Source organism: Helianthus annuus, chromosome 13 (genome assembly GCF_002127325.2).
Source record: "Helianthus annuus cultivar XRQ/B chromosome 13, HanXRQr2.0-SUNRISE, whole genome shotgun sequence".
NCBI classification, from domain to species: Eukaryota; Viridiplantae; Streptophyta; class Magnoliopsida; order Asterales; family Asteraceae; genus Helianthus; species Helianthus annuus.
The window spans coordinates 57,985,519-57,996,533 of record NC_035445.2 but is presented as its reverse complement, the minus strand read 5'-3'; positions in this window follow the sequence as shown (position 1 = coordinate 57,996,533).

Genomic DNA, 11,015 nt, shown 5'->3' with positions numbered 1-11,015 from the left:
GGCACCTCCTCTTCTCAGCCTGCCCTCTCAGGGTATTCTGCTGACACAGAAGAAGGGATCTTTGTGTTTAAGGCTCAGTCTGAAGAGCCATTTCCTCAGAAAAAGAGGGGATGGTTCAGTAGGGGAGCACACGAGCGTAGGAAAAGAATGAAAAAGTTGCAGGAACAGCGAGTGTTAGCCGCAGCAAAAAGAGAAACTGATGCTTATAATCAGGATATGCTCAATAGGGGTATCGCTAATATCCATATTTTAGCAACCACTGCTGCTGACCCAAACCTGGAACAAATGCTAGCACCACAACCACAAAATCCTGACCAACCAATGGAAGTAGAAGACCAGATAGAAATGCCTGATTTCAACCCGGAGGAGATACCTAGGGTACCTGCACCTGATCCTCTAGACCCAAACAATTACGACCCCTGGTGGGACGATGTTAGGGACTACGTGCAACAAAACCCAATACAGGAAAATGTGCCAATGCCCAACTTAGGAGCTTATCCAGGGTTAGATCCTCAAGATCCCTACAACATTAGTGACGCATATGTTAGGGAAATTTTAGAAAATCCATACCCGTACCAAGCCCCTATGCCTTCGTATCAGGAACCCATACCTCAGTTTCCAAACCCAGTCCTAGAACCTGCACCCCCAATGAGTGCAGAAAATGTCCAGGAACTTAGGACTTTTGGGGAGGAAATTTTAGAAAGCAGTGATCGAATGCGACAGGTGGGAGAGCGTCTCGTCTGGAAGTACGACGAGCGCAATATGGATTTCTGGATGAATCCATATCAGTAAACGTGATGACAGGATGGTAGTAGTAATAATAATAATAATATAATAATATATGTGTGTATGTGTTAGAAAAAAAAAACTACGGATGCATACTACTAGTATTGTAGCTTTACATTTCAGTCGGTACTGTAATTTTAATTTCTGTACTGGTGTGTATTGATGCATACTATATAAATAGAGTAAAAGTCGCAATGCTCGACGTTTTTGGTTAAACGTGCGTGTCATGTGATTGGCTATATTCAAATATTAATTGTGATATTAATATTTGGTAAATGTTTAAAATTCAGATGGCCGACGAAGGAAATCAAGATAATCTGAATAACGATAACCAGAGTAACATTAACGTGGTTAACGAGAATCCGGACAACAATAACAATGGAAACCAAATGGATAATAGTGTCGTTCAACATATAGTGGCACAAGGAATTATAGATGCGATGCCATTTATTATTCAAACAGTTCAGGAAGCGAATAATAAAAGTAAGCATAGCAGTAAGCGACCAACTGAACCAGAAAACAGCGTGAACAATGGACCCATACTTCAAGCGCCCGTTCCCAAAAGAAGAAGAACCATGCCACATGGTTGTTCTTACAAAGAATTCTGGTCCTGCAAACCAGTAGAATTCTCGGGCAATGAAGGACCCATTGCAGCTTTACGCTGGATAGAGAAAACTGAGGCTGTTCTAAAAATAAGCAAGTGTGCTGAAGAAGATAAAATAATGTTTGCTTCAAATCTGTTTAAAAATGCAGCCTTAGAATGGTGGAACACTATCCTCCAATCCAGAGGAAGTGATAGGATTTATAATATGGAATGGGAAGAATTCAAGAACATGGTAGAAAGGAAATTCTGCCCTCCCAATGAAAAAGAACAAATAGCAAATAAGTTTCTGAATCTAAGAATGACCGGGGTAGACAGTAAGGGTTACACTACCACATTCTTTGAATATGCTAGGATAGTACCTACCCTTGCATCACCTGAACCGGTATTAATCTCCCGTTACATCTGGGGATTAATTGGAGAGATTAGACATGTAGTCAAGGCAGCTAGACCCCAAACCATAGAAGAAGCTGTAGAACTAGCCAATACCTTGACAGATGAGTTAATCCGTACTAGAGAAGAAGACCAGAGGAGAAACCTAACCCAAAGGCTTACTCAAGAATTCCGTACTGGGAATTCCAATCGTAGGAATGTAGGTTCTACCTCTGCACCCTACTGCAAAGCCTGCAGAAAGAAGCATTCTGGAAGATGCTCTACTTACTGTAATTTTTGCAAGGCCCCAGGACACAAGGAAGAGAATTGGAAGAAGAAATCCAGTAATGGAATGTGTTTCAATTGTGGAGAAAAAGGTCACATTAGGTCAAACTGTCCGAAATTGGCTCCAGCTGCAACCAACAAAAATCCTAAAAATGCTAGAGCATTCGTGCTAACTGCAGACGAAGCTAGACTAATTCCGGACGTCATTGCTGGTACGTTTTTAGTTAATGATATTTTTGCTAAAGTATTATTTGACTCTGGTGCCAACCAAAGTTTTATTAATACTTCATTTTGCAAACTCCTAAATCAATCATTAACTAAACTACCACAAGAATGTCTAGTAGAAACAGCAAATGGAGAAACCATTAAAATTTCTGAAATCTTGCAAGGAGCGAGAATAGAAATTTTTAATCAAAAATTTATTGCAAACCTTTACCCAATGAATCTGGTAGGATTTGATGTCGTATTAGGAATGGATTGGTTAATAGCCAATAAAGCCAATATCTTATGTGATCAAAAGTCAATACAGATAAAACCACCAAGAGGTGAAAAGATCACAATTAAAGGAGATAAATCATCTAGATCCCCTAAATTCATCTCTGTAATGAAAACTGCAAGTTGTATAAGGAAAGGATCTATAGTGTATTTGATTTCTATAATCACTAACACTAAAGAAAAAGAATTAAAAGACATTCCAGTAGTGTCCCAATTTTCAGATGTCTTTCCAGAAGAATTTCCAGGACTACCGCCAGACAGGGAAGTTGAATTCAGAATTCACCTGTTACCAGGAACAACACCGATTGCCAAAGCACCTTACCGTTTGGCACCCGCTGAAATGCAAGAATTAAAGAAACAATTAGACGAATTGTTGGAGAAAGGATTTATACAGCCAAGTGCATCGCCATGGGGAGCGCCGATTTTATTTGTTAAAAAGAAGGACGGATCAATGCGTATGTGCATTGACTACCGTGAATTGAACAAAGTCACAATTAAGAATCGGTACCCATTACCGAGGATCGATGATTTGTTTGATCAACTTCAAGGAGCTCGATTTTTCTCTAAAATCGATTTAAGATCAGGATATCATCAATTAAAGGTACAGGAAGAGGATATTCCTAAAACCGCATTCAGAACAAGGTATGGTCATTATGAATTTACTGTCATGCCATTTGGTTTAACCAATGCCCCAGCCGCATTTATGGACATGATGAACCGGATATGTAGGCCATATTTGGATAAATTCATAATTGTCTTCATAGATGATATTCTCATTTATTCTAAAAGTAAAGATGAGCATGCAAAGCACTTGCACTTACTTTTAAGTTTATTGAGAAAAGAGAAGCTTTATGCTAAGTTTTCAAAGTGTGAGTTTTGGTTAGAACAAGTACAATTCCTCGGACATTTAGTTAACCATGAAGGAATTCATGTAGATCCAACGAAAATCGAGGCAATTACCAAATGGAAAACCCCAGAATCACCAACTGAAGTTAGAAGTTTCTTAGGATTGGCCGGTTATTATAGAAGATTTATTAGAGATTTTTCTAGAATAGCCATTCCTTTAACTAAGTTAACCTGTAAATCTGTTAAGTTTGAATGGGGACCAAAACAAGAAGAAGCCTTTAGAATCCTTAAGCAAAGATTAACCCATACACCGATACTAGCATTACCAGAAGGAACTGAAGACTTTGTAGTCTTTTGTGACGCCTCTAAGTTAGGTTATGGATGCGTATTAATGCAACGTCAAAAGGTTATAGCTTATGCATCTAGACAGCTTAAGAATCATGAAGGAAATTATTCGACCCATGATTTGGAATTAGGAGCCATAATTTTTGCCCTTAAGATTTGGAGACATTATCTTTATGGTAGTAAGTTTACCATATTTACGGATCATAAGAGTTTAAGATATGTCTTCGGGCAAAAAGAATTAAATATGAGACAGAGACGCTGGATGGAATTACTTAGTGATTATGATTGTGATATCCAGTATCATGCAGGAAAAGCCAATGTGGTGGCTGATGCTTTAAGTCGAAAATATCACGAAAAGCCAAAAAGGGTACGTTCTCTTAAATTAAATCTACAAGTAGATTTAAACAATCAAATTAGAAAAGTACAAGAATCAGTAATCAAGGAGGATACTGAAAAATTAAAAGGAATGATTAAAGAATTAGAACAAGGAACAGATGGAATTTGGAGGTTCCATCAAAAGAGAATGTGGATACCTAAATTAGGAAATTTACGTCACCGTATATTAGAAGAAGCCCATAAGTCTAAATATACGATGCATCCAGGAAGTGATAAAATGTACCAGGATTTAAGGAAAAATTTCTGGTGGATAGGAATGAAAAAGGATGTAGCAGCCTATGTTTCTAAATGTTTAACTTGCTCACAAGTTAAAGCTGAACATCAGAAACCCTCAGGATTGTTACAACAATTAGAAATACCAGTTTGGAAATGGGAATTGATAACAATGGATTTTGTTACCAAATTGCCTAAAACAAGGAAAGGTAATGATACAATCTGGGTGATTGTAGATAGATTAACCAAGTCAGCTCATTTCTTACCAATGAAGGAAACCAGTAGTATGGAACAATTAGCCAAATTGTATGTAAATGAAATTGTTTCATTACATGGCATTCCTTTATCAATTGTTTCTGATAGGGATAGCCGTTTTACTTCTCATTTTTGGTCAAGTTTCCAAAAAGCAATGGGAACCAGGTTAAATCTAAGCACAGCTTATCATCCTCAAACGGACGGACAAAGTGAAAGGACAATTCAGACAATGGAGGACATGCTTAGAGCTTGTGTAATTGATTTTGGAGGTAATTGGGACGAACACTTACCTTTAATAGAATTTTCTTATAATAACAGTTATCACACAAGTATCAATGCTGCACCATTCGAAGCACTTTATGGACGAAAGTGCAGAACCCCAGTCTGTTGGGCAGAAATTGGGGAAAAACAATTATCTGGACCTGAAGTAGTACAAGAAACAACTGACAAAATCATTCAAGTCAAGGAACGACTAAAAGCAGCACGTGATCGACAAAAGATTTATGCCGATAACAGACGCAAACCATTAGAATTTCAAGTAGGAGATAAAGTATTATTGAAAGTCTCTCCCTAGAAAGGAGTGGTAAGATTCATCAAGAGAGGAAAGCTAAGTCCTAGGTATATTGGACCTTTCAAAATTCTTAAAAGAATAGGACCTGTAGCCTATCAGCTACAACTGCCAGAGGAAATGGCAGGAATACATGATGTATTTCATGTATCCAATCTCAAAAAGTGTTTAGCTGATGAATCACTCGTAGTACCTCTCAAGGATATAGAGGTTAATGAACAACTCAAATTTGTAGAGAAGCCTCTACAGATTGAAGATAGAAAAATTAAAAATCTCAAGCATAAGAGATTAGTTTTGGTCAAAGTGAAATGGGACTCCAAAAGAGGACCTGAATACACGTGGGAACTAGAATCAGAAATGCAAAAGAAATATCCACACTTGTTCCAGTAGATCTCGAGGACGAGCTCTAAAACAAGGTGGGGAGGATATAACAACCCTCGGTAAAACCGACATCCTCATAATATTTCTGACACCCTAATATATATTGTAAATATATTAATATGTCTTTATATGCACCCTGTATGTGAAAACCGAGCCCAAATTAGAATATAATATATAAAATAAATTAAAAACAAATAAATAATAAGTTAAGGCGGGCCGCATGGGACCTCACCTCAACCTAACACGGGCCGCGCGAGGATATAACCAGAATTCTTTGATTTTTAAGTTCAAGCGGGCCGCGTAAAGGTGTATCCAAGTTAATGCGGGCCGCGAGCGACCAAGATAGTGGCGCAGCCCGGTGATGACACGTGTCATCATCGTGGCGAGTCTAGGGGGTGAGCCGGACAAGCTAGTCCGTTGACCAGGATTGACGCGGGCCGCGTAGGCCCAGCCCTAATGTCACGCGGGCCGCGAGGAAGTCCAATTACAGCCCTATATAAGAAGGCAACGGGCTTTCAGTTTCCGTCGTTCACATTCTCAATCTCAAATCACAATTTCTGTAGGGAGTTATTATAGCCGGGCATTATACCCCCTAAAATAGCGAGGTTCTGCTACGATGTAAGTATTATAACCCCTGGAGACGTATTAGATACGCTGCCCGATTGATCTAGGGTTCCGTAACGGCTGTCGTGGTTCTGCCCGACGTAGTCGTTGGAATGCCGTCTCGGGGAGGGTATTACTAATGTTAAAATGGGTTATTATACTAACACACGTGCATTTGTGTAATTTATAGATTATCTCCAGGAAACCCTTACGAAAAACCTAAAACAGCAATGTGAGTTGATTCACTTTTTGTAAACCTTTTGTTTACTGTTTTTACAAAACCTCACTTAACTAAATACATACAAACCAGTTATTGAGTATTTGTAAAGAATACAATTATAGTGGGTATGTTGGGGTTTTGTATACAAAATTGGTTACTGGCGTGGTAACATCCCATAAGTTGAGTATGACCGTACCACTGATGTTAATTGTGATGTCTTGGATACAAATGTAATTACGGATGTGCCCTCAATACTGCAAAATTGGTTTTTACTTAAACTTGATTAAACTGGGAATCACTCACCAGTATTTCCCACTGACAAAATGTTTTTAAAACGCGTTTCAGGTAACAATATGTGAAAGCCAAATAGAAGCCAGCTGGACAGCACTGAAGGCTTGGAAAAGTGGCAATAAAGTTACCTAAGAATAAAAGAGATGCTTTTTAATAAATAGATAGGATTTATTCCTATGAAACGTGTGTATTGAAAACTTGGGTTTTACCCATATGTTTAATATTATAAAACATGGTGGTTTACTCTGATTAAAATATTTCCTAACTACTGTCCTGATGAAAATTTCCGCTGCCAAATTGGATAAATAAATGTGATACCACCGAAACTGGCTCACGGCCGCCCGTTCCCGGGGGATAGGGATCGGGGGCTGTGACATTTTCAAAGGACCAAGCGTCAAAGAAAATCATGTTTTCTAAAAATAGATCTTACATTAACAAGTATGATTTTTATAAACCACAAGTGTGTAAACACTTGTGAAATGAAAAGTTTCGACAAAATAACAATCTTTGTAAAAGATGACGAGAAGTTGTAAAGATGGAATTTCTCTAAAAAACGAGGTTTTTACGAGATCACACTACTTTATATAAAGATCCACAAAATATAATGGGATTTACACTATAGTTTCGGAAAAACTACAAGTTCATGTACTTATGCGATTTACATACTTGTCGACTAGTTGATGTGTTCGGAAAATTGTTTGATTGAATAAAGAAGTTGTTGAAATTGATTTAGTAAAAGAAAATGATACGCTTGAAAGCGTGGCCACCTCCAGTTACAGAGGAAACTCTGGCGAAATTTTTCTAAAAACCTAACACTTAGAATTATTTACAATACAAGTGTTAGAATTATTTTTGACATGTTTTCAAAATATATTTCGCCACGACTTTATTTACAAATATTCGGAGGTGGGATTTTCACAAAAACTAAACGTGATAAATATATATATTTATATTTTCACCACACTGTTTATGATTATTTTGTGAAAAATACATAAATATTATTTTTAGGGTAAAAATAATATTTACGAACGTTAACAGATCCAAAATAATACGAACGCCTCTACGATAATTATATAAGTTACACCGGTAATTACTATTACCACACGAATGATAAAACGTAACTTACGCATTATACGGAAATATTTACGAACGCATATTTTATCAACGTATTACTTTTGGAGAAAATTATGTGAAAAGAAAATATAATATTTTTGAGAGAAATATTTATATTTTGGAATTAGAAGTAAAAATATATTAAGTGAGACTTAATAATATAATTCGAACGCACATGTATTAAATCCCCCATCCTTGGGAAGGAGATTAACTACCAAGTATATACGAAAAGTAAACACGGAATAGTTGTCTAACTATTTCCCAAAAACTTAAACTATAAAGCTAAGGCACGGCCGTCCGTCTAATAGAATTAGCACATGTAGGTCGTTGCACAGCTGCCTGATTTGGAGTACTTGGTAGAGACGCACCGACTGTGAGTTCATGTCCCCCTTTTTCTCTTAACTGTTTTCAGTTTTCTAAACTGCGGGGGTGAAATACATGTTACTATGATTACGAGTACTTTTTACATGGTATGATTAGCGTAAGGAGGGTTACTACTTAGATCATGTGAGTGGGTAGGCGGGAACTGGAGGCCATTAATCCTCATTGTAGGACCGAGGGACGTAAGCGGTAGATCTATCTGGGTGTAGCGACCCCAACCCCAGGTCCAGCATAACGGACCTCGGGGTGACTTTGTGCCCCGACGCAAAATCGCAAGGGTTGAGTCTTCCTACTTGCACTTCACACATATCAATGGCCTTGCAAACCATTGGTGATCTCTTTTTCCTTATTTGCTACATACCAGGATTTTTATACAAACAAAGGTTTATTTACTCACTTTCGCATGAACTCGCTCAACATTATTGTTGATTTTTCAACTTACATGTATTTCAGGGAATTAAAGATCTGGCACGGTATGGCACGTTTTCCCGTTGCACTAGTTTCCGAGGTCATCCGGGGTTTAGGGAATGTGACTCTTTCCTGGACAAGTCACAGTCTTTAAACCATGTTTATGTTTTGTTTGTTTGTTGAACAATGTTCTGATTATTAGGGTGTTTTCCCCGTTAAGACAATGGTATTGTATTTGGTTTTTAAAAACTTAATGGATGATCTTGCATATTTTTAATTCATATAGCTTTGTTATGATTAAGCTATGGTATTAAGAAGTCGCACCAAATTAACCACGCTTCCGCAAAGCCAGGGTGTGACAGCTTGGTATCAGAGCTCTGATCATAGCGAACTAGGATTCCTTCTCGAGTCTAGACTATGATCACTAGGGCTCTCACGAAAACATTTTTACTGCATACCACTTAAGTCCAGATCCAAAACCTTTTTATAAACAAATGTTGAGCACATTTTATTATTTTTAGGCTCAGTCTTGGAGACTGATGCTCGGTCTTGGAGGCCGAGGCTCGATCTTAGAGATCGAGGTAGATGTTTATTGTTTTAGGCTCAGTCTTAGAGGTTGAGGCTCGGTCTTGGAGGCCGAGGCTCGATCTTAGAGATCGAGGTAGATGGCTAGTGAGACTAGGAAGAGTAGGCTCAGTCATGAAGGCTGAGGCTCGGTCATGGAGGTCGAGGTAGATGATAGAGCAGTCTTAGAGACTGGGAGGAATTTAGCTAGTGGGACTAGGAATGTCAGTCTTAGAGACTGGGAAGAATTTGGCTAGTGGGACTAGGAATGTCAGTCTAGGAGACTGGGAGGCTAGTGGGACTAGGAGGATTATGTGATTTCTTACTTGGTGACTTATGTGATTACTTGATTGTATGACTGATTATTTGTGCATATTTGTGTTTATGTTACAGACTCATGGACTCGCCCGGTACAGGCGATTCGGACACCACCGGACCTATACCTGTAGTATCTGATGACCTCCCATCCTCAGAGCACGAGGTGCACACTTCTGACTACACCAGCACTGACGAGGATGATTTTCAGCCCTTCGCACTACCTGAGGGTGCTGATGAGCCTGCAGATGGCCCTCCCGCTGAGTACCTACCATTAGTAGAGATTCTGGCTCCTATACCCTTAGTCGTTTATCCTGCGTATGATTTGCTCCTTGACGCCGAGGCTGGCGGCGATATTGATCTGTATGACGATGAGCCCATAGAGGATGATGATCTTCTAGAGGATGAGATCCAGGACGCGGCCCTACTTCCTGCTGGCGATCTTCTGATGATCGCTGATGCTCCCGCCGAGGATTCGCCTGCGCATTCTCCGGTCCCAGACTCCTTTGAGTCTGTGGCATCCGCACCTTCCCACCCTTTGAGCGCACAGCACTTTTCGCATGGTTCAGATCCTGACCAGGCATCCTCAGTTGCTCCTATTCCCAGTTTTGCGTTTGACCATGATGACATAGAGGATTCTGATCCTATCTTTCCTCCGGGATTCGACCCGGATCATGATATAGAGTTCATACCGATGGATCAGCCCATGGAGGATCCAGCTGACCCAGTCGATCCTATTGACCCCGAGTTCGATTTCGAGATGGCTTTTGATGACCCTGAGCTTGCCTTAGCTCCTGAGCAGGCAGCTGCTCTAGACCCTATGCCTGAGCATGACCCCGTACATGCTGGCATCCCTGTTGAGCCTGTTCTAGCTGACCCGCCTATCGATGATCATCTGGAGGGTGATCATGTTATTGCTGCCGATCATGTCGATCCACCTCTTATTGCTGATATACCTGTTGACCATCCTGTCGACCACATTGCACCCGTTCACCCTATTGTTGCTCCCCCACCTGATCCTATTCCACTAGAGCCCGAGCATGCACTGTTCGCGGCACACATGGATCCACCGGACGAGCACGCACAGCACAGATGGATTCCTGATGATGAGGATGTTCCACCTATTCCCCCACACCACACTGATACACGACATGTTGATTTCTCTTTTCAGGTTCCTCAGTTTGTACCTCCAGCGAGACCTGGAGAGGGTTCGTCAGCCCATCCCTTTGGGCATATACCGACATCTATTCCTGTTATGCCACAGTTTCCACCTGTTGTACCCCCTGTCTCTCCTTTTCATGTGGCACCTTTTGATCCCACCAGTACGCCATTCCTTTAGCCGTCACCGCCTGTCATGCCACCTACTGATCCTTACCATCCATTCCATGTGGGACACACTATAGAGGACGTTTTGATGTCTTTCGTTTTTTAGCATGCGTCACACACGCAGCGTATCCAGGAGCTTGAGAGAGCTCAGCTGCCACCATGTTCGTGCCATGGTCAGACACACTCTCCCTTGCAGCCCTCTCGACCTGTACCCCCAGATTATGCTGCACACCTCTTTGCTTTAGAGCAGC